Genomic DNA, 27,925 nt, shown 5'->3' with positions numbered 1-27,925 from the left:
GTGTGGTTAGAATAAAAAACAAAAGCACAGCTATACCTTTACTTCTATAAAGGTGACTTACCAATATAAAGTTATAATTATGGTTAACACCAAGGCACCCAATTCTCCAAATACTCATTCATTATTATGTAATATAATCTTTTATAGGAAGATCTGGGAGTTTAATCTATAAATTTAACTCAAAATATGTGTTCTCTGTTTGTTTTTATCACTTATATTTATTTAAAGAATTTACCACAGTGGAATAGGTTCAATTTTATAGGTTAGGCCTAGTGAATTAAAATCTTGCAGGTGAGGGATTTGAACTCTAAGCCAGTATAATTTTCATTCATAATACATAAGTAAATTAGAATAACAATCTAGATCACTAAAACTAAGCATTTTAAATTAGTTCCTTTTAAACATGACTCCACTTAGATAGTCGAACACAGGGAGTATCTATGAGTTGGGAGATACAATGTTAAATTAAAGGATAGTTTTAATAAATTGCCACTGAGACACTGTGGACAACCCATAAACATCACCTACAAAGTCCCTCTAAGTACTGAATTTCCAACACCTGATCCAAGTCTTATTAAATCTGCACTGAAGCAAGTATCTGACAAGAAATAGTTTCTGTGGCTTCATTTTTCTCTTGCTCAGCCCATTTACAATGCCTGGGTTTATTCCCAGAGATTATATTTGATGCAGAGCTCACAGAAAAACCTGTCTGAAATGTATCTGCTACTGTATTTTCTTTTCCCTCTCCTTTTATCACCCATTTGGCAAGCAAAATTAAATATGCATCAAGTGCACCATACTCATACTTTTATTAAAAAGCAGTCACATTTTTGTAGAAGAAACAGTCTATAAAAAAGAAAGCTAGAATGCAACCTCCATGAGATCAGGGATTCTTGTGTATTTTTTCTCCATTGTACCCCAATTAGTCCTGTTTCATTGAGTATCTGTTGGATGAATTGATGAAGGGCTTTGCCTGCTCCATTCTTCATTTCTCTTTTCCATGACCTCACGGGAGATAACCAGGTATATAAAACAATCTTTTCTAGGTCAAATGTGACTGATGATGGGCACAATGGTTTTGGCTTCTCTTGAACAACAGTTTGGTTGCTTTGAGGTACCTGCCAGAGATTTGGATGTAAGTGAAAGTTAAAGGGTGGAATCAATCCCAGGGTGTATAATTTTCTGGTTAATGCTTTCACAAATTATCACAAATGCAGTGACATAAATGGCACATGTATTATTTTACAGTTCTAGAGGACAGAAATCTAAAAGGAATCTTAAGGAACTAAAATCAAAGTGTCCTCAGGGCTGTATTCTTTCTAGAGGTCTCTTTCTGGCTGAGAAACCAGAGAACCTCTTTCTGGCTGCTTCCGTTTCTGTTTTGTTTTTGTTTTTTTTTTTTTAATTTTTTTTATGTTTATTTATTTTTGACAGAGAGAGAGACAGAGCATGAGAGGTGGAAGGGCAGAGAGAAAGGGAGACACAGAATCTGAAACAGGCTCTGGACTCTGAGCTGTCAGCACAGAGCCCTTCATGGGGTTCGGACTCACAGACTGTGAGATCGTGACCTGAGCCGAAGTCGGATGCTCAACCAACTGAGCCACCCAGGTGCCTCTGGCTGCTTCCATTTCTAGAGGCTATGACTTTCCTTGGCTCCAGGCCACATTACTCCACTCTTTGCTTCCAGAGTTTCCTCTATTATAGCCAATTTTCTCCCTGTTTCCATCTTTTTTTTTAATGTTAGTTTTTAAAATTTATATCCAAATTAGTTAGCATATAGTGCAACAATGATTTCAGGAGTAGATTCCTTAATGCCCCCTACCCATTTAGCCCATCCCCCCTCCCACAACCCCTCCAGTAACCCTCAGTTTACTCTCCATATTTATGGGTCTCTTCTGTTTTGTCCCCCTCCCTGTTTTTATGTTATTTTTGTTTCCCTTCCCTTATGTTCATCTGTTTTGTCTCTTAAAGTCCTCATATGAGTGAAGTCATATGATTTTTATCTTTCTCTGACTAATTTCACTTAGCATAATACCCTCCAGTTCCATCCACGTAGTTGCAAATGGCAAGATTTCATTCTTTTTGATTGCCGAGTAGTACTCCATTGTATATATGGACATTTGGGCTCTTTCCATGCTTTGGCTATTGTTGATAGTGTTGCTATAAACATTGGGGTGCATGTGTCCCTTCGAAACAGCACACCTGTATTCCTTGGATAAATGCCTAGTAGTGCAATTGCTGGGTTGTAGGGTAGTTCTATGTTTAGTTTTTTGAGGAACCTCCATACTCTTTTCCACACTGGCTGCACCAGCTTGCATTCCCACCAACAATGCAAAAGAGATCCTTTTTCCACATCCTCGCCAACATCTGTTGTTGCCTGAGTTATTAATGTTAGTCATTCTGACAAGTGTACGGTGGTATCTCATTGTGATTTTGATTTGTATTTCCCTTCTGTTTCCATTTTATAAGGACACTTATGATTATTTTAGGGCCCATCTTAAAGATCTAGTATAATCTCAAGATTCTTAATCACATTTGCAAAGTCCCTCTTGCTATGTAAGTTAACAGCCTCAGGTTATAAGAATTGAGACATGAGCATGTTGGGAAGTTCTTATTCAGACCACCACACAGGATGCATTCAGTAATCAACTGTGTCACCATTTGCCTGTGACAAACATTTATTGCTTTCATAATCTTTTTATGCTTCTTACTACTAAAAGAAATGTACTTTCCTCCTCAATTTTCCATTTCTCGCAAGTTTTCTATATCAGTAACAAAGTCTTACTAGTTTTGGTTTATTTATTGCTAGTTATTAGAGCCAGAGCCCTATTTCTTTTTTCTTTTTTCTTTTTTTTTTTTTTTTTGTTCAATTGCCTTTTCTTATTTTTCATTTTCATCTTCAAGTCCTATTTCATTACACACAGGAACCAACCCATCTTGACATTAAGGTATGCCAACAATTATAAACTAATATTTCTATCTTTTCCTTAGGTTGCTAAAAATACTAAGAATTTTTATTTTTCCTTTCTTTCTTTTTTTTAAATGTTTACTAATTTTTGAGAGAGCAAGAGACAGAGCGTGAGCAGGGTAGGGGCAGAGAGAGAGAGGGAGACAAAGAATCTGAAGCAGACTCCAGTCTTTGAGCTGTCAGCACAGAGCCCAATGCAGGGCTCAAACTCATGAACCACGAGATCATTACCTGTGTTGAAATTGGATGCTTAACCAACCGAGCCATGCAGGTTCCCCTGTTTCCCATTTTTCAAGGCTAAATGAAAAAAGTAATATTGAGAAATGAAGAGAAAGTTTTTATTACTTTTTGTCTTTTTAATACTGATGATCTAGTAGTCTTTACTTGTTCTATGTTGTTTTGTGGTCTGTTTACTAATAAGAAAGCATATATTGATTCACTAAGTACGTATCAGGTGTCTATTGTCACCTTGTCCAGTGAGAATTTTTCAATAATTTAAAAAAATATGAAAAAGGTATAGGAAAACTTTGGTTAAAGGAAACAGAAACTTATAATAATCATAGATGAAAAACATCATGAGAGTTTTTTTTTAATTACTTCTTTTGTAAACATCTATAGTTTAGCCTACATAATATCTGAAAATTTAGTTATGTGACTACAGTAAGTCAATTTAGGTAGGATAATACTAATTTATGACTAGAATTAAGAAAAACAGCAAAGTGACTTTATACTTTCTTAAAATAATAAAATAACAGAAATTTTCATAAAACAAGTTGTGTTTTTTTCCATACTTTCATGAAGTCATTCCTTGGCCTTAGGCTTCTTTCTTCAAGTTTTTCCCTTTCTCTGTCTGTCTCTCCATCTCTCTCTCCTATGAGGGAAAGGATAGACCCTGATCAAAATGCTATGAAATTTCCTCATGATAGAACTGAAACAGGCTTTAGAGTTATTCTAGTAAAATAAACATGCCAGGATTCAATGATTCTACAAATTTCTCACAATTATACCATATTTATTAATAAGTGACTAAAAACTTGCAGATTTTTTCCTCTTTTATTATGCCTTCAATGGATATAGAAAAAGTTACCCAAAAGTTACAGCCTAGTTCATTTTTTTTTTTCCTGTAACATAGAGCCTTGGAAATTTCATAAAACATGGTGATTTTGAGTTTTTTTTTAAGTTTTATTTTTATTTATTTTGAGAAGGATAGAGAACAGGTGAGGGAGGGGCAGAGATAGAAGGAGCCAGAATCCCAAGCAGGCTCCAAGCTATCTGCGCAGAGCCTGATGGGGGGCCCAAACTCACAAATCTCGAGATTTTGACCTGAGCCAAAATCACAAGTTGGACGACCAACTAACTGAACCACCCGGGCACCCTATTAAAAGTGTATTTGTATGAGGTATATGTGCGAAGATGTGTATGAGTTTACATGTGTATGAATATTTTAAAATTAAGTTTCCTCCGTTCAAAATCAGTCCTAAAATTACAGATTCCTTTGTTCCTTTCCATTTTTTTTTATTCCTTTAACAGAGTTACTTAAATATGGTTGAAGTTTATCTTCTTCAGTAAGAATCAAAATTATTTATTCTGGCATTTTCTGTTAATGTACAGTTTCTGCAATATCTTAATTTGTGTTTCTTTTGTAACCTTTATTTGCTTTTGTAAAACATTTTGCTATGTTTATGTATTTTTGTATTTTTCAATTTAATGCTTTTGTGCATTAGCAAGATGAATTTACAGTGGAAAATACGTCAGAGAAATTATATAAGCATAAACATCATAATTCTAGGTAAATTATGAATGCCATGGTGCTTAAAGTAGTGGACAATTGCATCCGGTTGAACAATTAGGAAAACTTCAAATCAAAAGAAGCATCGAGTCAACTTTGAAGCTTAGTCATTTATTGACTTACCATTATCAGGGCATTGTGGGGCCAGGGCAATGTGTATTTCAAGAACAGATAACAATAAGTTTCATATATGATATGTTATATTATACACCATATATTACCTTATTACTCAAAGGATTTGACACACATTTAAAATATCAATATTGTGTGTTTCAAAATTCAAATAGAACTGGAAAAAAGGAGGGTTTATAATTTCATAACATTTTAAATATGATGTTGGAAATTATACTCTTCAAATTTTATACATGAAACAATTGTATACATTAAACCAGAAAATGATATATTTTCCTAGTTATGAAAGATAGAAATTCATTAATTCATTCATTCAATGCTATTTTATGAAATCTCAACTTGAATTTTGTTTCATTTCATTATAGTCAAATGTGCACAAGAAGAAACAATGAATTAAATCCTTGAAAAAAAGCTCTTTTATTCAGTGATTAGATATATAATTTGCTTCTGAAATATCTATTCACAAAAATCATGAGTTACTATAATTACACTTTGAAACTACACACATATGCCTGTGAGAAAAATTAACTGAATTAACTAAACTGTGCCATAAATTTATATTCAGTTTCAGAAATACATTAAGATTTATAAAATGGGTATTTGGTCTAATTCTGGGTAAGTTAACTTACAGCTACTACAGAAAGAAATGTTCTGTGATTAGTGACTCCGTGAGGAGTTTGCAACAAGTTTAACATAATGTCAATCCTTGCAATAACCAGTTATTTTTACCAGCAAAAAAGAGTTTATTGGGGAATAGCAGAGGAATTTTAATTTGGGACATGAAAGCTATGGCAAATCAGAAGAGACAAAGGCAAGGTCAGCTTTTATTAGGTTTTAGGAGGAAATTGAGGAGGACTGTTTGGAACAAAATTTCACTGGAAAAGAACAAGAGTTTGGGATTGTGAAGATTTCTCATTGGCTGCCAGCAGTGGTTAGTGTGTTGTTGCTGGGGGAGAGAAAGGGATTTTGCTTATTTTTCTTAAAAGCAAGAGATAAAATCCCTATGTGATAAATGTCCCTTTTTTTGTCAAAATAATTCTTCCTTCTTCCTTCTGGTTATGCAGGCTGCAGTGAGTAGTATGTGCATGAGAACCCCCTTCAGATCTTCTCAATTTCATGATAAATGAAGTTTTCTTTCTTTCTTTTCACATTTTCCCCTTTTGATCAAGATCTTTCCTCAAAAGCATCATGGATCTAGGGTCATTTTACCACATTTAGTGGTTTTGTCTCTCAGTGCCAGAATGGACTTTTCCTGGCTGTCCTGTCCCATGTGCACGTGAGGAAAAGTGTACCGAATGGAAATTGTGAAGAGCACATTCTAGCGATAAGGAAGGTAAGAGGAAGAACGCTCAGGAGTGTTCCACCTAAAATCTGTGCCTTATCAATGTCGTAAGTGTTGGAGATCATCTCAAAGGCCTGAGCCAGCATCACCCAATTTGGTGCATTATTTCTGCAGCAACTTGATAGGCAACAAGTACAAAATTTAAAATTGATTAAACAGGGGTGCTTGGCTGGCTCAGTCATTACAGCATATGACACTTGATCTCAGGGTTGTGAGTTTGAGCCCCATGTTGTAGGTAGAGTTTACTTAAAAAAATTGAGGGGTGCCTGGGTGGCTCAGTCAGTTAAGTGTCCCACTCTTGGTTTCAGCTCAGGTCATGATCTTTCAGTTTCATGAGTTCAATAAGTAAATTAATAAAATAAAATTGATTATACAGGAACAGAATAATGACCCCAATTTGGGAAATAGTCCTAAATCAGAACCCCTAATCTGAAGGTTACCAGCTGCATAAATCAAGGGTCCAAGTACTATTATGTGGCATTCACTTTAGCCAGTGTGGTCATTCTCTGATTTTATGCAGTTAGGTTTCTACTTACCCAGAGAAATTTATCCATGTGCAACAGGTGGTATTTACTAACACATGAATGATTTCTTACTCAGCAAGTAGATAATCTTGAGCTATCTGACTATGCAAAGTTACTTTAGCCAATGAGTCCAGTGATAGTTGTCAAGCTGTTATTGCTTTGGCTGTGGAATGGGCTAGCTTTCCTAATATTAGGGAAAGATTTTTCCTTATGCATTTACTTGCATTTACTCTAATGCATGGGAGAAAGGCTGTCCCTAGGGAAGCAAATCCAGAGTTATGTATGCCTCCTGAAAGTTCCTGTTTAAGATGGCTACGGATGTTCAATAGAGTGGACCAAGGGGAGCTTCTGATTTTCTATGGATATTAACAGAGACAGGTCCCAATAAGCATGGACCTCTGCTTTGTCAGCTATCTTAACATTCTCATGCCCTTGGGAAATGCTGTCCACCTCAAACAGAAATGAAACCAGGTGGAGTGTAAGGATTCCAGCTAAGGTCTGGTTATTGATAGATTCATTAGCTGGGATTTCCTGACTGACCCTTTCAAGCCATGGGTCCAAGGAATTGAGATAACATTCTGAAAGCCTATCCCTTCCTAAGGAGATCTTTTCTTAAAACCTTGCAAAGAGGTATAATCCATTTGTACTTCCCTTGGGTTCAGGGAAACAGATCATATTTAGATAAAGAAAAGAATGTGGAGGGATAAGGGTCATACAGCAAAAGTGGAGGTGTTTAGTTGAGCTAGCATGGTTATAACTGGGAAAAGGTTGAAACAAGGTATGGGAACACCAAGTTGTAAAAACCTAATCTGATAGGAAACACCCATAGGCTCGCAAGTATAACTGGCAGCGACATTTGGGACTAAAGAGACATTAGCTACAGGTTAAGAACACAGAGTCTCTGACACTGAATGAACAGAACAGAGTTTCTGGTGACAGATCCAACAGTCAGAGATGTTTCCCCCTTTTGCAATAAATAGACTGAGAAATTTAGATAAAAGCATTGTCTCTCCAAGAGAAAAAGGGAAAACAAACAAACAAACAAAGTAAGAAGCAGCAGCAGCAAGAAAGCAAAAAGACAGTCCTGGTCTGCTCAGATTGGGAAAGTTGTCTCCTTTTGCTGTTGTATGCTTCGGTTCCTGGAAATCTTTACTTTCAGGTCACTAGTTGGTGTGCAGGACCAGTCTGGGTTTGGTACTTTCTTTAGATATAACATGTAAATCCAAGAGTTTATTCCTTGGAGTTTGTTAGCACAAGGGTTGGTTAACAGTAACTGATAGGGGTCTTTCCAACGGGGTCACAGAAAAGTTTATCTGGAGATGTCTTTTCCAGTAGATGAAGTCTCAGAGTTGCAAAGAATGATGTTTAAGGTCTCTCTTTCAGAGGATCACACTGACAATATTGCTGTATTCGGTTAACAGAAACAATTAGGTTTTTACAATATTGAAGTATATGTCCTTTTTATAGGCTGTGTATTAAGAGAAGCAGGAACAAGGTTCATTGGGCATCCTATTACAAGAAGGGAGTTTTACAGAACTTATGCAAATGGACACATTGTCATGAAAAATAAGAATATTTGATAAGAGTTTCAGAATTTGGGAGAAATTTGGTAAGAAGAAAGAGTAAATGCTTCAAACTTTGTTGTAAAGATACACTTTACCAAATCTCAGTTAAGTTAAAGACAACTTAAAGGAGAAGAAGAAAAGGGGTCTTTTTAATCTGGAAAACAAAACTTTGTAACAATCAGTTTTCCATTAGGGCTTTGGAAATTCTTACTAGTTCAGGGTTATGATCTTAAATGTATCAAAACCTGTGTTCTAGAGTATTCATCAAAGTCTTTTTCATGAATCTGTTTGAAGATGAAGCACTTAAAACAATCGCCTTCAGGGCTTCCCAACTCCATTTTAAATGAGGTTTCTTTTATTTATTTTCACAATAGGAGTAACTAGAGCCAAAAAGACAGACCCCAAAATAAAAATGGATAAATCAAAACAGAGCCTATAAACTTACTCTTCTTCCCCAGGTTTTTATTATTTCAATATAAGAAAAGTCGTAGAGGAGAGAAATCAGAGAAATTAGGTTTTCTTTTACTTTTTCTATTTTTCCTCTTCTTCTCTTCCTTTTTCTTCTGAATAACACTTGAAGATCATTTGGATTTGGATTTTGGAAAGACAGAGCTAGAGAAAAAAATCTGACTCCACCAAAAGTTGCAGTATCTGAGTAATTTACCAATAAACCAAATATATCACTTAGAAGTAATTAATATGTAATTGAAAGGAATCTATTTAATTTTTAAACTTAGTATTCTCTTGCCTTTATTCTGGTAAGTGCATCCCTTTTGGGAGGCAACAGCTTTGCCAAAAATGGTTCTTATGAAGCTGCCAATCATATTATCTCATCCAACAAAACCCAGAATTTGACATGGGAGCTAAACTAAGCAACTGTTTTTCTTGAGTATTATTTTCCCAAAGAAAGGACATTTAAAAAATATAATTTATGTTAGTAATGAATGGTTTATTTTACTTAACACTACACAAGTTTGCAAAATATTATATTATCTAGTAAATACTTGTAATTTCTATTGTTCATTAAAACAAAAATGTGGGGCGCCTGGGCGGCTCAGTCAGTTGAGCATCTGACTCTTGATTTCAGCTAAGGTCATGATCCCAGGATCTTGGGATTGAGCCCCATCTTGGGCTCCATAATGAGAGTGGAACCTGCTTGAGATTCTCACTCACTTCTTTTGCCCTTCTCCCCATCTTGTGCACTCTCTCTCTAAAATAATAAAAAAAAGTTTACATATGACATTGAAATATTTATAGCATTCTAACTATAATCTTGCAAGATAGTGAAGTTGTCTCTATTTTATAGGTATGGAAATGAAAAAAATTTTCTAGAAGGAAAATTGGTTTTCTATCAAGCTCATTTTATGCTGGGGAAAATTTATCTAGTTCAAATTGTCTCTTTATATATAGAAATATACTTTCCTAGACTGTTATAATGTACATGGTTTTGTAAATTTTACAGTTGTATAAAGACAAAACAATATAATTCAGTTATCCTCACTCCTAGTTCACTCATCCTCACTCCTAATTTATCTTTGAACACAAATACATCAAAATATGTATACATTATACTGTTATAATCAATGGCCCTTCCATCAAATAAATAATTGATTAATTAAAGAATTGCTTACTTTTTACAGGAACTCTGCTAAATTTTGAGACAAAATGATCACTGCTACAGATCTCTAATTGAATTTATAGTCAGTCATCCAGGATATACAATCAATTTAATAAAAAAATAGAATACAATGTGATGATTTCTGTGGTATCAAAATAAGGATGTTATGTAAGAAAAGGAGAATAAAGTCCAGTTGAAGAGAATGAAGAAAATAGAGAACTAAAATACATATAGTAGTTATTCCTATAAAAGAACAGTTCAGAAGAAGAAAATACATTTTCTACACAGGGGAGTAGCAGTTCTAAAATCCTACACACACACACACACACACACACACACACACACACAACACACACAAGCAGATATACTTGAAAACTTTTTTGGGTTAGAAACTCTTCATAGTTAAGTGAGAACCATATAATGGAAGTGTTGAAAGTGATATAAGGGCTTTACTCTAAGTATATTGGGAAAACACTAAAAGATCTTAATAAAGTAAATGGAATAATCAGATATATATATTTAACAATCACTCAGACTGTAAATTGGAGGATGGCTTGAGAGGAAGGAGAAAAGTCTAACAGAGGAAAAATGTTGAGCAAAATGAATATAGAGAATCATATAATGGATAGAAACATATATAAATATAAATACAGGAAAGATTAATATGGTGTGTTACTGTCAAAAATTTTTGCTAGGTAGCTTAAAAATATAAATGAAATAAACACATTTTGTGGATAAAGTCATGTACCAAACTGAATAAATAAGGAATGGAAAGACTGAAGCTTCACGTGGTACACAGAATGATGCCTTAATTCTAAACATGTCTACATCTTAATTCTCAAGTATAACAAAATATGTGTGAGATCTATGTGAGGAAAACTACAAACTCAGAAGAACAGAATCAAAGAACAATTAAATATATGAAGAGATATTCCATATTCATCGATAGGAATACAATATTAGCATGATATCAATTCTTCACATTTGATCTATAGATTCAATGCAATACCAACAAAAATCCCAGCAATCTATTTTGTGGGTGATTAAAAGCTAATTCAAAAGCTTACAGGACAGGCAAAAATTCCGGAATAGCCAACACAATATTGAAGAAGACAAACATTGGTGGACTGACACTACCCAACTTTAATACTTATTATAAAGCTATAGTAGTCAAGACAGCAGGATATTGGTGAAAGAACAGACAAATAGATCAATGGAACAGAATAGAGAGCCCAGAAACAAATCCACATTAATATAGTCAACTGAACTTTGATAAAGAAGCAAAGACAATACAAGGAACCAAAGACAGTCTTCTCAACAAATGGTGCAGCAACAACTGGAGATCCACATGCAACAACAGCAAAAAAGTGAACCTAGACACAGATCTTACACCCTTAACAAACATCAACTCCAAATGGATCACAGACATCAATGTAAAACACAAAGCTATAAAACTCTAGAAGAAAACATAGGACAAAACCTAAATGACACTGGATATAATGATGACTATCTAGATAAAACACAAAAGATATGATAATGAGAAAAAATAATTAATAAATGAACTTCATTAAAATTAAAACTTTTGCTCTACAAATACAATATGAAGAGACTAAGACAAGCCACATTAAAGGAAAAATATTTGCAAAAAATGTATATGCTAAAGGATTGTGATAAAGGACTATTACCCAAAATATACAAAAAAATCTTAAAACTGAAGAATTAGAAAACAATTCTGAAGAATTAAAAAATGGGCAAGGACCTTAACAGACACTCTCCAAAGGTACACAGAAGGCAAATAAGCATATGGAAAGATGCTTCACATCATATGTCCTCAGAAAATGCAAATGAAAACAACAGTAAAATACTACCACACACCTGTTAGAATGGCTACATTCAAAACCATGACAATACCAAATGCTGGTGAGAATGTGGAGTAACAGAAGCTCTCATTTACTACTGTTGGGAACGCAAAATAGCACACCACTTTGAAAGGCAGTCTGGCAGTTACTGACAAAACCAAACTTATTCTTACCATATGATCCAGAACTCATGCTTTCTGATATCTATCCAAAGGAATTACAAACTTATTATCCATACCAAAACCTGCATACAGGGGCTCCTGGTTGGCTCAGTTGGTTGGGCGTCTGACTTCGATGCAGGTCATGATCTCGTGGTTCATGACTTCTGGCCCCGTGTCGGGCTCTGTGCTGACAGCTCGGAGCCTGGAACCTGCTTCGGATTCTGTGTCTTTCTCTCTCTCCAGCCCTCCCCTGCTCATTCTCTCTCTCTCTCTCTCTCTCTCTCTGTCTCAAAAATAAGCAAAACATTCAAAACAATTTTTTAAAAAACCTGCATACAGATATTTATAGCAGTTTTATTCACGATTTCTAGAACTTAGAAACAACAAAGATGTCCTTTAGTAAGTGGATAAATGAATAAACTGTGGTACATCCAGTCAGTGGAATATTATTAGGCACTAAAAAGAAACAATCTATCCAATCATGAAAAGACATGGAGCAACTTTAAATGCATGTTACTAAGTGAAAGAAGCCAATCAAAAAGACTACATACAGTATGATTCTAAATATATTACATTCTGGAAAAGGAAAAACTAAGAATACATGAAAAGCATCAGTGGTGGATAGGGGTTGGAGAGTAGGGTGGGATAAGTAGGCAGACCACGAAGGCCTTTTGGGGGAGTGAAATTACTCTGTATGATACTATAATGGTGGATGTATGCCTTTATACATATTTCTTTTTTTTTAATTTTTTTTAACGTTTATTTACTTTTGAGACAGAGAGAGACAGAGCATGAACGGGGGAGGGTCAGAGAGAGAGGGAGACACAGAATATGAAACAGTCTCCAGGCTCTGAGCGGTCAGCACAGAGCCTGACGCGGGGCTCGAACTCACGGACGGTGAGATCATGACCTGAGCCGAAGTCGGCGGCTCAACCGACTGAGCCACCCAGGCGCCCCAGTATTTCAAAACTAATTGGCAACATGAGTTTTGCATAAGATTGTGTAACACCAAGAGTGAACTATAATATAAATTGTGGACTTTGGATGAAAATGATGAGCCAGTGTAGTTTCATGAGTTGTAAGAAACGTATCACTTTGAAGAAGGATATTGATAATGCAGGAGGCTATGCATATGTAATTTAGAGGGTAGGCAGGAAATCTCGATACCTTTCCCTCAATTTTTCTGTGAACCTAAAATTGCTCTAAAAATGTAAAGTTCTGGGGGAATAAAAAAGAGCATGGCAGAAGTGATGCTGCATTACTTCCAAGGTTACATCATAAACATAGGGGTTCCACATGGCCTTTTCTGTCCTAGAGTGCTTGTCTTTGGAAATACATATCATGCTGCAGGGAAACCCAAACTACCTCTTGAACTGATTTCACAATTCAAGGCTCGTAAACAAAGAAACTATGGTCCTAGTTTGACAGTAACAATCAACAACTAGACAAGTGAGTTCATGAGCCATCACATGATTGCAGTACCCAAACTCTGATTCTTCAACCTCAGGCCATAGAGATCACAGAGCTTATACAAGGAATCCCCACTCTGCCTTTTTCAATATTCTGATTGATAAGAACAATATGGGTATTTAGTGACAATAAATTTTAGGATAACTTAGTACAGTGCCTGAAGTATGTCATCTTTGTATTGATAATCATCATTATCAAGTTTTTACTTCTCTAATGACCTACGTTAGATTCTGTCCAACAGTAGAATAATTGCCTCACGTAAAACCTCAACATGCTTGTCACTTTCCTGGATCATTTCACAAAACTGGTAAAAATTCCAACCTTGGATTCAACTTTGACTAGCCACATGTATACCTATGCAACTGAAGATATCTGGAAACAAAAAAATAAAACTCAGCTATGCTCGCTGGTCCATTCTTTAAATCAGTGATGACCAAGTCAGGTGGGCCTTTTATATTTGTTCAGAGCATTTAAAAAGAGGTCATTTTAGGGACACCTGGATGGTTCAGTTAGTTAAGGGTCCAACTCTTGTTTTCCGCTCAGGTCATGATCTCACAGTTCGTGGGATCCAGCCCTGCGTAGGGTTCTGTTCTGTCAGCACAGATCCTGCATGGGATTCTCAACCCTCTCTCTCTGTCTACCCCTGCCCCCACTTGCTCATGCTCTCTCTCTCAAAATAAATAAATAGGCATCAAAAATAATTTCAGATGAGGTCCTTTCATTACATTACATGGAATAAATAATATGTGTGTCTTAGATTCCATCTAGTACAGTTGACATTACAACTTATGTTTAGATCTTATGTGAATTTGCTGTCCTCCAGTAGGCTGTACTTTCTTATCCATTCTTTTTCATAACTCTTTTTGTGGAAATTATATTTGATTACATTCTGTTTTATAAAATGTATCTTAATTTTATAGTATTAATATTAACAACTTTAGAGCATCACCCTATGGTTTCTTTGTTTTTTTTTCTCTTTAAACACATTAAAATAAAATTAAAGTGAGGCACTCAATTTATAAATTTTTGTGCAGTTTCATTAAAAGAAAATAATATTACAGAAATGAAAATAGAAGGGTTATATAATTTCACTTATGAAAAAATAAAGGCTCATAGGACAATATTATATATCATATAATAAAATATTGTGGTAAATTATAAGTGCAATTTTGATCAATGAAACTTCTGCCTCTGTGCAGCATGTTAACTCTAATCTATTTGAGAATATTATTCAGTGATAATTACAGTTCTTCATTAGAATAAAATAAAATAATGAATCTTAATAATGCAGTAAAAGTAAATAACCTACATGATTTAGTTATATAACAAAATATTAAGATATGTAAATGATTATATTATATAAATTTTGAACCATAATATTTCCTCATGTAAGTGCCATATCACACTAACATAAGTACTGGATCTATATATTTGACTGGGGGTTTTCACTTATATCAGAAAATGTGTATATATATATTCAGAAGTCAATATTTAATCTTCACTCTGTTTGTATTTCATTCTCTATAGTAAACCATATGGACTAGACTCATTTATGTTTCTAATTAGAAGACAAATTTTCTGAAACTCTGTATAATAAATTATTACAATAGAGACATCTCACTTGTACAGGTGGGATGCCAGGAAAAGACAAATAGTCTAAAGTAAAAAATGATAAAGGGAGCCCACAGAGATATACATCAGACAAGTCAAAAGCTTCTTGGTTCAGTGAAGGCTCCTGGCAAAATCATTTAACACATAGTTTTAAAGTATTATATATAAAAAAAACTTACTCTGCTTTATATAGAAACTGTGGTCTAGTGATATATTATATATTGTTTGATTGATTTCTTTTAAAATTAGCAGTATATTAGGCTGAAATGGAGAGCCAATAGAAGTGTTAACATAATTTATTCAGGCTGAAAATGTTAAGTAGTTTTATTCATTGCAGGAATAAATCTATCCCTCTGTTTGAAAGTATCAATTAAGTTGATGGCTAAAATTCATTAAAATAGATGTATAGCATGCTATTCAAGACAAGCAAATGCTCCATCTATCACTGATAAGTAAATGATTGTAAGGGAAAAAATGATATGGAAAAGATGGCACTTTAGCTTTCAATTTATAACAAATTAGAACCAAAGTATATGGTTAATTTACACTGTAAATACTAAGTACAAAGTCCCCATAAACATTCCTTGAATTTTCAAACATGTTTCCTTAACTTTACTGTTTTAATTAGCAAATCTATAGAATCTTACTTTGTATAAGTACATTTGAAGCAGAAATTACTAAAAAGGAGGCAAAAAATTCAAATGGTCTTATTTTCAGCTAAAACAATACAGAAGAAACCATGTATTTATTTCTTGTGAAATGATGTGTTTTAAATAATAGTTTAAATGTGTTTTGATAGTTTTCAATGTATTCATAAGGCTGGAGAAAAAGTATCATGACAAGAGATTTCACTACGATTATCATTATTTTATACATTAAATTAAATTCAGAAAAGGTAACTATTAGTCCATAATCACTAGCTACCATTCTGAGTCAAGATTGCAACTCAAATCTACATTCCAAAACATGTGCACTTTCCCAAATGTCCAGTCATCTCATGTAAAACAATTTTGGATAATTGGTAAGATTCACAATTCAGTTGAAGCCATCAGAAAAAGAAAAGATTTACCACCCTCCCACACATACTCATCTTCATCATTACTAGGAAAAAGCATATTTCACTGTCATTTAAAAATACAAATCATAATGTTATTTCACTATAAAACTTTAATTTACATAAATATTTTCTGTTAATTCTTTTTGTGTGTTTTTAAATAAAAAGGTTTGACTATGATGCTATCAAAATTTTATTCCCTTACAGCAAGTGGTGATTCTTTTTTTTAATTTACATCACAGATTTGTGAGAAATAAAAATGGCACTGATAAGAAAAATTGTATTTCTAAGCCCATATTTCTCTTTTTATTTCCTTTCCTTCTTTTTTTCCTCTTCTTTATTTGTCCCTTCAAGTTCTTCTTCTCGTTCTCATTCTTCTTTGCAAACTTCTCAAGAACAAAGAAGTGTTTCAAATCAGGAATATATGCAATTGCCATATAATGGGAATTGGAGGTTATTGATTCCAGGAGACTTTAAAATAGCATTGTTTGAGGTATGATTTTTGGGTTCATATTTTAATATTTTAGAGACAAGATATTTATTACTACCCAAAAAACTCACACTTCTACTGTTTTGTTGTTACACCACTCACTTAAAAATATCTTTCTAACACACCAAAATATCACTTTCCATTACCTCTGTCTGTTGACAATGTGTGCAGTTCTCTCTACAAGATTGACACCAAATAGGTGTGATATTGTGTTACGATTCAAAATATTTGCTGCTCCTCTTGGGGAAGGATTATACTGCTGCACCTTATCAATGTCAATGTTGGCAGCGTAATTTGCAGTGACTCTTTCTGCAGAATGATAATCCTTCCATCACTGCCAATTATCTCAGACTTAGTAATTGTGATTTGTGATGATCCATCTAGAAAGAGAACTGTACCTCCTTGGAGTTTGAAATCAAGAGAGGTCATGTAAATCATTTTAGCCAATAAAATTTGTGTCAAGGGAATATGTGTCACTTCTAAAGCTTTAAGCTCACAGTTAACCTTATCTCTTTTATCTCTCTTACCTAAACTTATCTCTCTTTTTGTAGTAGGGGTGCATTCATTTCACAATGGACATTTAGCATGAGATAGAAAAATAATTTCTTTTCATAGACCATTAAGTCTTAGAGTTGCTTATTAACACAACGTAGAATATTATATCCATACTAACAAATGTTGTAACTGAACTTTATTAAAATCAATTTGGAACAAAATAAAAATTAGCTTAGTGTGGCACCACATTTTTTGTGATGAAGAAGTGATGGAACTTGCTTTATTGTGAAGGTCAGATTATTTTTTTATGATAGTCTGCATAGGATGAGAAATAAAATTTTTGATTTAAGAAATTTATCTAGAAATTCCTTTTGATGGCATTGTGATTGAATTTTTGTTCATATTGTAATCATTTATGTTGCTACTATAAGGTCAGAGATGATGGCTCTGTAAATACATATCATTTAAATCACATTGATTTTGAAGAGTGTATTAGCCAGGGTTATCCAGAGAGACAAAATTAATATACATTTTTTGATACATAATTATATTACATTATATATTATATTATATTATATTATATTATATTATATTATATATATGTATTATGTACAACCCTTATGTGTGTATATGTTGACTCTTGAACAACAAGTGTTTGGACTGCACAGGTCCACTTATACAGCACAGTGCTATCAATGCATTTTCTCTTTTTTATGATTTTCTTAATAACATTTTCTTTCCTCTAGCTAACTTTATTGTAAGAATACAGTATATAATACATATAACGTACCAAATATGTGTTCATCAGCTGTTTATTGGGAAGGTTTGATGTCAACAGTAGACTATTGGTAGTTAAGTTTGGGGGGAGTCAAAAGTCATATATGGATTTTGACCATAATGGGGGTTCAGTGCCCTTAAACTCTACATGTTTCAAAGGTCAGCTCGCTCGCTCTCTCTCTCTCTCTCTCTCTCTCTCGCATCTATCTATCATCTATCTATCTATCTATCCATCTATCTATCTATCATCTATCACCATCTATCTATATCTATCATCTATCCATTTACTTTAAGGATTTGGCTTACATTACTTTGCTGCCTAGCAAATCTAAAATCAGCAGTGTGGCTGAATGCTGGAGACTCAGGAGAGCTGGTGGTGCAATGAAATCTGAGGTCAGTCATCTGGAGAATTTCTTCATGTGCTCCTCAAAGACTCAAATTATTATTATTTTTTCTATTCAAGCCTACAATTGATTGGATGAGGTCACATTTCTGAGAGCAATCTGCCTTACTCAAAATTCACAGATTTAAATTTTGACCTCATCAAAAAACACCCTTTAAGTTGACACATAAAATTAACTATCATGAAGATATATTTATATTTATTCACCTAGATTAGTAGATAGGTAGACTGTTGTAAAGTTGGTAAATAATTACCTTGTGATTCATAAAAATGAAGGATGATTTTAGTTTTTATTTGGAAAAAATTTTAATTTGCTATTATCTTGTCACTCAAAATCCTAAGCTTATACAAAATGTATTGTCTATTAAGTATTTTTGATACTACTATATATACATAAATAAATATGACTTTAATCACATGAATTTTTAACTCAACATGCATTTTTTTTTGTTTTGAGAATGAGTTTCAGACCTTTAAATAGAAATTTGTTAATAAATGTTTGAAAATCCTAGTAAATAATATAGAAAAAAAGGTTAATCTCAAAAAGGAAACTCATTTTGCCTTAGGTAGCACACTCTATAATATTTATATTTAAGGCAATTAAAAATCCTCTTGGCTAATTATAAAAAATTAATTTTGAATCGTAACCGTTATGTTGTTATCTCCTTATAAACCATTTAAATTCAGCTGCAAGCTGTGGCACTTCCCAGGTCTCTTTGATGAACATAACTCAAAAATTTTGTTGTTGTTTTCCCCCCAAGGAAAGGAAGTCATTTAAAAAATAACAGTATAAGACAGTTTGAAAATGATCTAGTTCCATTCACTCATTTTACCAGAATTAGCAGTTATTATTATTATTATTTTAAATCTAGAAATGTAGAGACAAGTCTGTTGTATCCATTTTATCATTTCATTTTTCCCCAAAAGAACCACAAATGCTCAGCTATTCTTCTCAGTTTATTTTCTAAATTTCAAAATCCATCAAATATTAAGTAAGCATATACTATAAGAAATACACTTTACGAAGCATGGTGGAGAGGAATTATGTGTAGGAAGAGTGGTGAAGAAGTCATTGCCACTCTCTCCCCACTCTGAAATATGATAGAAGCTTTTTTTTTCTTAAATATGCAGCAAAAGTATTCAGATTATTTAAATTAGGATTAGTAATATCTTGTTCATTGGAATAAGAAACAAATTATTTTGAGAGTTTATTGTTGATGTAATTTGAAGAGCTATAATTTTTATCTTTACTATCTCTATGGAGAAATAGATTTAATTGTTGTTTATATTTCTCTTACATATTTGTAAATACGTGAAAAACTTCATTAAATTAGCAAAATGTGTTTCTAATACCTCTGTGCCTCAAAATGTTATGTGGTGATTTGAATTTTTAAAAAATGAATTAGCAAAACGTCTCCTTTTTTTTTTTTTTCCTTTCCTAGTAGATAGATCCAACCTAAGCACAGTTAAAGAATAATGTTTTAGGCCAGTGAGAAATTTTAATTATTTCTTTGGAGTTCTGAGCAAACTTTTTTTTAATTATCTGGACTCCACTCCTGTTCTATCACATTATAGAATTCAATTTATATTGAGACTTACATCTTAGGACTTTGTGTTGTTTTCAAAAGAGTATTTATTTAATAAATATCTTTAAAATACATTCTACATCTACAAAGTGCTAATGATAAATACCCTATATCTCAGTTTTATCTAAAACAGGGGAACAGAGCATGATGGAACACTCATTTGTAAAAGCAAATATGTCTTTCCCCATGAGAAGGCTACAAGTTTATTTACAGTCAATTTATAATATGTTGTCATAATCCTCTTTACACAGTTTTCTCCAAACAGGATTTAACACCGCTGGATGAAATTAATTTACTGACTTCTGTGGTGTAAGATTGATTCTGTTGATAGATAATCAGATATTTATTTAGCTTCCACTGCGGTTTAAAAGAAGTTGCCTCAGTAGATGCAGGTAAGATAAGATTGAAAGTATAAAAGGAACTAAAGATCTAATTTACTTTAAAAAAAAAAAAGGATCTACTTTAGTGACTTAAATTTCTTTCAATATTTCTCTATATAAGAGTTTTATCAGGTTTGCAAATAGAGTAATCATGTTATCATGTATACAATGGTACATCTGAGAGCAAAAAGAGTCTTGTTGATAAATAATATTTTAAAACAGACATAAATATGCACGTTCCTGGGAAAACTGGACATAAATTCAACTTATCTATAAATGACTTAAAGAGAAGAGCCATTTACTTAACCATGATATCCTCAGGACCCAATCTGGCACATAATGGGCACTTAATAAATATCACTTGAAATAAATGATAGGTGAATTTTTCAAAAAATAATCATTATTTCTTCTTTATAATAATTTATTCATTACAACCTCTATCTATTACACCTGTAACTCAAATTCTATTAACTCTAACATTTTAGGGAATAGTCCGTATATTAATTATTTTAGGTCAATTTATATTCTGTGAAATAATCTTGACTGCATTATATTAGTATTCACTTTCACCCTTTACTGAAATCAGTTTGTATATCAACAAAATATATGCACATTGGCCTCAAATTTCCAGATGTAATTGTCAACTTACTGACAGATTTGGAATAGTGCAAAGTTTGGTAACTTAACCTTGAAGTGCCAATGTCAATAATTGGTCTCAGTGCAGAGCCCAATATGGGGCTTGATCCCACAAACCACGAGGTCATGACCTGAGCTGAAATCAAGAGTCACATGTTTAACAGACTGAACCACCCAGGCACCCCATTGTCTCCAATTTTAAAAGCCTTAGTATTATTGCTTGCTTTCAACTCTGAGAAATTAGTGGTTTTTTTTTTTTCAATAAAAATATATAATAAGCCAATTGATAGGACCATACTGGAGATGTAGTCTTCACTGGGGAAGAAAAGCACTGCCATTTGTGATGAGCACTGGGTGTGATATGTAAGTGATGAATCACTTACAGGGATTCTACTCCTGAAAACGGTATTGCACTGTATGTTAACTGACTAACATTTAAATAAAAAATTGAACAAAATAAATAAAAGCACTGTCCGGTAACCAAATTTAGAATCAATATTTATAATTAATATAAAGAAATAGCATCTTAATTATTCTTTTTTAAAAAATTTTCCTCCCAAGTTTTTTAAGCTTATTTATTTATTTTGAGAGAGTGAGCACAGAGGAGAGGCGTTGAGAGAGACAAAGGGAGAGAGAGAGAGAGAATGAGAATCCCACGTAGGCTGTATGCTGAGCACAGAGCCAATGCAGGACCCTATCTCACGAACCGTGAGATCATGACCTGAGCCAAAGTCAAGATTCAGTCAACCGAATGAACCACCCAGGCACCCCTAAAGGTTGGCGTGTTTGTGTGTGTGTGTTTTATGCTTTCATTCTCTTGATTAAAACTGGTTGAAAATAGTTCCGTGTTCACTGATTTCAAGTATATAGAACTGAGCTATAATTTATTTTCATTATTCATAGAAAATATGATTTTGAGTCTTCAGTGAATATATCAGTATCTGATTAGTCATCAAAACATTTCACTAGCTAATAAGATTTGTGGTGGTGGTGGTCGGGGTGGATATAGTGGTAGTCGTGGTATCAGTTTCGGTTTTATGCTTAATTGTTTGCTGTTTTTGCTTTTTGCTTTTGTTTTGTTTTTATTCCTACACCTTTAAAAATAATTCATCATCACTTTATATTTTATCCATTAAGAATAATTGATGACACAGGAGACATAATTGAAATCTCCTAAAGGAAATACTTTGGAAAGAGTATAAAGTAGTATGTCTTGACTTGTATAAGACCTCTCATGTGGCCGATATTTAGCAAATACCTGCTAAAAATGGTTGAATTATAATGCTTTCTACCATATTTGGAGAGACAATTGATTAAAGTATGTTTAAAATTTTATGCTTAATCACAATTTTAAAAATATACCAGGGTCTGAAGTTTTTTCATAAACAAAAGATTGTTTTACTCTTATCTAGATTAGGTATGTATACATTTCTAGTATGATGACTGCTTGATTAGCTTGGCTTTCCCAGAGCAGAACCTGAGACAAAAATTTTTATTTCAGTTAGCAGGCCGGGGACTGAGGGGAAGGCGACCAGGAAGGAGGGAATACAAATGTAGGATTTGTTCTTGAGTTAGCAATTACCATAGGAGACCAGTTCTTATTTTTCTTGGTTCTTCTGAGAAATTGTATCAAAAACATCTCAAAATTTTTTGTGATGAAAACTAAAAGTAGAAACATCTATTCCTTAGATTCCTTTACAGTTAACTGTGAGTTGTTCCCTTGTGTTAAGGACACTACATTTTCATTTTGCGCATTTAAGAGGGCCAAGGGAGTGCACTCCGCTTTAGGAACCACAATGTGATGTTAGAGAAGCTTTGTGAGGAAGAAATGATGGTGTGTACTTGAATCTCTATAAACAAAACAAATAAAATCTTGCACAGAAAAAAATGCACTTTATCTGGGGTTGTAATCAGGATCGAGGCTGAGAAGATGTGAGGAAGTTAACAGCAAAGATTTAACACAGTCTATCCTTTGAACTGTTCACATATGCATCTGCTGTCCATTGAATCCAAGCAATCACCACACACTCAAGGTGGCAACAAGCTACAATCTCCATGTAGCAATTCAATGCAGGGGGATAACAAGCTGAAGCTCTTGCTATGGCAACTGGCCCTGAAGACATTGTTGATATTATCTTCCTCTTCCTCATCAGTTCCCTTTAGAGACAATAAACATTTTAGTTAGACCACAGGGATGGCCAAGACTTTCTCCCTGAGGTCAGGGAGCCTGAGTTACCTCAGGGTAACTTGCTTTTGTTCGGCTTTGATTTCTTCAATTGCCTATTCACAATCTTTATCAGATGTGGAAGTCCAAAAATAACCTATTAATCTTCTCTTCTATTGTTTAGTAATCTACTTTAGTTTCTCATAGCTATGAGGAAAAATTAAATGTACCACTAGATCCTTCCTTTTTTAATCAATTTTTAACATTTATTTATTTTTGAGAGACAGAGACAGAGCACAAGCAGGTGAGGGGGAGAGAGAGTGAGATACAGAATCCAAAGCAGGCTCCAGGCTCCAAGCTGTCACCACAGACCCTGATGCAGGGCTTGAACTCATGAACTGCGAGATCATGACCTGAGCTGAAGTCGGACGCTTAACCGACTGAGCCACCCAGGTACCCTCCTTCTTTTATTTTCTTCATATTTACTAGTATGAGGAGACTGATGTGATCAGGTATAACTTACAACTTCAAGTTTAGTAAAATCTTAATCTCTCTGCTGGTGGAAATTTCCCTCCAAGGAACTATGACCTCTAATCCAGCACAGCCAGTGTTTATCAGGATAGGAAGTAAAATTTGTATAATTGAGTCAAAGGGAATGATTGATTTCCATTAATTCCTTAAACCATAGCTTTGGGAAACCTAGCACCACATACTACTTTTTCAATATGTATACTGCATCAGCCATAGTGGATGGTTGGCGGCCAGTGCCTCAGTGGTAAGATGAGCTTAAAACTACATATATATAATACATATACTATATATATTGTGTTCTAGAGGATATTATCCCTCCTATGCAGGATGCTAGTACCTTCGGTAGTCTTTTAGGGGTCTTTAATCATTTCATTGGACCAGAACAGTTCAGTCTATGAAATATGGTGTGACCAATAAATTCCATGGTGTTTCACCTAAAGACATCTAGATGTGAGACAATTTTGTGAAGAATTTCATGGCAATAAATAACAATTCTGCAAATCTGTTGGCGGTACAGACAGAGGCCCTGCATACAAAAAAGGAGAAAAGACAAATCCATTTAGTTAATTTTTAAAAAGGAATCCAAGGATAGCCGTATGTTGGGAATCTTATCTTTCTATGAAAATTAAATGATCAAGTATATTTCCTGCTGATCTGCATGCTAGGAAAATGTTCCTTCACTATTATTCTTTAGATCCACCCTGAATATGGCTTCAGTGTGGCAGCAATTTATCTTCAGCTTATTCTAACATGGGAACCTGATTCATCTGTCAACTGGATATGAGTTTTTTCATCATTCACCAGTTGCATGGTGAAACTCCATGAGGTTGGGCATCAGTGTAACAGAGTTGGGTGATGGGGTAGACTAGGCCACTCGTTCATAGTATTTACTTGTGCCTTCTTTACACATGAAGTTCTTATCTCAAAAGTATCATTTACATCATATTGGATCCTTATATCTGAGAATATTGCTTTTTTTATGGTCTGCTCCTTTCATATACTCCTGAGGCTGTCCACTTGATCAGAAGCTCTATGTCTATTAGAGTTTGGTAACAAGTAAGGTTCTGCTTTGAAAATGTTGAATAGTTCCTGTTACATAAGACACAGACTTTCTCTCAGCCACAGCAGTCCGCACTGTGAGTCTTCTATTGCAATCTGTGTTAGACTCTATATAACAACCTCATCTATAGTCGATATAGCTCTAACATCACTGGATTGGCTGGCTGACATAGCCCATGCAAGAGTGCAATTTTAACCATGACCTTGACCTGCTATAGAGCCCTCTAGTGCATTATGTACAACTCAAAACTTGCAACATTTTGATTCACCTAAATAGGTCCAAAGAGTTATTAGTTTTTATATTACTCATTTATTCCCAGTCTGTGCCTCTGTTCTGTCTAGTCTCTATTTTATGGATTTTTTTTCTAATTCTATTTTTTTTTTTTACCTGTAGATGTATCACAGGGCTCAATTCTTACTTCACTCTTACTTTCACTCTCAGTTCTTAATTCATACTCATGCCTTTTATCACCATCGCCATCATGATTTTCACTTGCTCAAGCTTGTGAGCTACATATTCAACAACCAATTGGATATTTCCTTCTAGTTGTTTAACAGAAAAGTGAACAAAAGTATTTTAAAAAAACATATATCATATTACATTATACTTTTCTCACTCCAGAATAGAATGCAGAGTTCTGGTAGTGGATATCTATATCTATCTATCTATCTATCTATCTATCTATCTATTCTATCTATATTTAAAAGGGCATTTGTTAAGTGCTTAAGAAAAGAAAGACCAAGGTAAACTCAATCACTTCATATATAAAATATATTGTGTATGGCAGGAGAAGCTACTCTTTCTTTAGCATGTTTGTTTGTGAATTATGTTTATTAAAGCAGTCGGTTGTTTTTAATGTCTTTGTTCAACATGGCCAATCTTTTTCTTTCCTTTTTTTTTTTTTTTGTTCTATTTTTGCAGCTTGGTAATTCTGCGTGCCATTATTCCTGCCAAGCAGGTTATAGCATTGTCATATTGCTAGAGGTCATAATTCAATATATATTTTAAATGTTTACGCTTTCTCTCTTTGTTAGTTACCCCCATTTCACCTTTTGTATATAATGTTTTACAGGAATGCTTTTGGATTTTATTTGTATTTATTCCCTGTAAATCTTCAGCCTAGTAGGCAAGTGAACTAATAACCGTCTCTTTATTGCCTGAAGACTGGCTGGCTTCCAGTACCTCATTGTTAGCTGATCTGTTTAGTCTTTTCATGTTATTTGTTTAATAGTATAATTTTTAAAAGACCCGCTGAACACCGCTGTTTTTGATGTTTCTCCTAATAGAACTACTACATGGGTACAATAAGATATGTTTCGAAGGTCAGAAACAAAAGCATGAGAATAAGCCAATTGAAAATAAAAGTGTGTTGTTAAGACGAAGTTGTAATTCTGAAGAAATACATAATTTTGGTCAGAGCTAAATAAATAAAAGATGTATATCCATTTTCTGTTATTTGAGACAGTTTTTTTAAATCCTTGTCCATATATTTAAGTCCTTTTCATATGAAATACTATTGTATTTTTTCCTTACTTATGTTTCTGGTATTTTACTCAGTTTTCACAGAGTGAACATTATGAGCTTATATCATTTTTACCTGCTAGAATCCATTTGTATTGAAAGAAAACAGTTAAGTGTTATAAATATTTTATTTGGGATAATCTTATTTAACAGATGAGAAATTTTCATCCATATGGTTTATTCCAACTTATTTTTTATTTTAATATGTCTGTTTTTTGATAGAAACAGCTAACTGTTGCACATAATATTCCAACTAATATATTTAAAAAGCCCTCAGGATTTATATCCTTATGGTTGTTCTTTATTCTATGTGCTTAACTTTTACTAAGTTATTTAAAAATTACATTAAAAACAATACTGTTATTTAACACAGTTGACAGGATCATCTTTGGCACATAAAAATTGGTTAGAGTTCAGTATTCTGTGAAATGCATGCAATATTACTCCCACATTACTAGAATAAAAAAGTATAAAATTAAAGTCTTGCATAAGCTCTTGGAGTATAAAAAGGTTTAGATATAAGAGGCTCAAATGATAATTACCAAAGCACAAAACAGTTCATTAATTACATAGAAATAATAAAATTTGTAAAATGATGAAATCTGGAAAGTGATGAAGGAGAAAAGGGGGAAAGTTTGCTTTTATCTCTTTTTCTTAGGTATACATTATAGAAGGAAAAGAAAATGTAAGAACTTGGGAAATGATTTCCGTCTCTTATTGTAGTCACTTGACTTCTATGGCCCTGTTGCAAGATGAATGCTGATGACTAAATCCATGTGGGCTATAACATCATTAAAAGCTCACTCTTGGCAGCTTTAGAATCATGGTGGAGCAAAAGTGGAGAAAAAAAAGATCTCTTTGGTTCCAGACACTCTCCTGAAAAAGAGGAAGGCTTATCAGGCCCTTAAAGCCACTCAAGCAAAGCAGGCACTTTTGGACAAGAAAGAGCAGAAGAGAGGAAAAGAGCTCAAGTTTAAATGACTGGAATGGTTCCTACATGATTCCTGGAGGCAGCAACATGACAGGATGTGACTTAAATGACCAGAAATAAACCTCATGGCTTGGAAGTGCCAGATAAACATTCCTTGGCCTTTGTTGTACACATCAAAGGATTAAGAGTGAGTTCACTGGTGTAGAGGACCATTGCAAAGCCTCACCTGCAGATTTTCAGTGGTATCTTTGCCAGAGTGACCCCACCAGACCATAAAAATGCTGCATATAGTGGAAACTTATGTGAACTAGGGATTTCCAAATCTGAACTCTTTCCGGGAACTCATCTTGAAATGTGGACAAGCCAAGATCAAGAATAAAATCATCCCTGGGTTGCCTGGTTGGCTCAGTCACTTAGATGTCTCTTGATTTTGGCTCAGGTCATTATCTCATGGTGTTCCTGAGATTGAGCCCTGTGTGGGAGTCCATGCTGTCAGCTTGGGATTCTTTCTCTCTCTGCCTTTACCCCTGCTTACTCATGTGCATGTGCATACTCTCTCTCTCTCTCTGTCTCAAAAATAAATAAATAAACTTAAAAAAATAATAAAACCATCTATTTGACAGACAACACAGTGATTGAGGAGTACCTGGGAAAGTATGGTGCTATTTCTTAGAAGACCTCTTTCATGAAATTGCCTTTATGGGGAAGAAATTCCAGGTGACCTCTGAGTTCTTATGTACTTTCTATCTCTCAGTGGCCTGTCATGCTACCAGGAATAGAGTGGGCTTCCTCATGGAAGTGGGCTTAGCTGCCTAACAAGGTGAACGCATCAATCAGCTCTCTAGGCAGCTGAATTAA

The 27,925-nt window shown here is 34.1% G+C and overlaps 1 pseudogene; it reads left to right on the top strand.

Moving 5' to 3' along the window:
* Positions 1-1,072: 1,072 nt before the first annotated feature.
* Positions 1,073-27,925, top strand: LOC109247011 (60S ribosomal protein L7-like 1; annotated as a pseudogene).

The sequence above is a fragment of the Panthera pardus genome, unplaced genomic scaffold, assembly GCF_024362965.1.
Source record: "Panthera pardus isolate Hobbes unplaced genomic scaffold, ASM2436296v1 HiC_scaffold_13, whole genome shotgun sequence".
In the NCBI taxonomy this organism is placed as follows: domain Eukaryota; kingdom Metazoa; phylum Chordata; class Mammalia; order Carnivora; family Felidae; genus Panthera; species Panthera pardus.
Note: the sequence above shows the minus strand (reverse complement) of the source record. Positions and strands in the feature narration are given on the sequence as shown.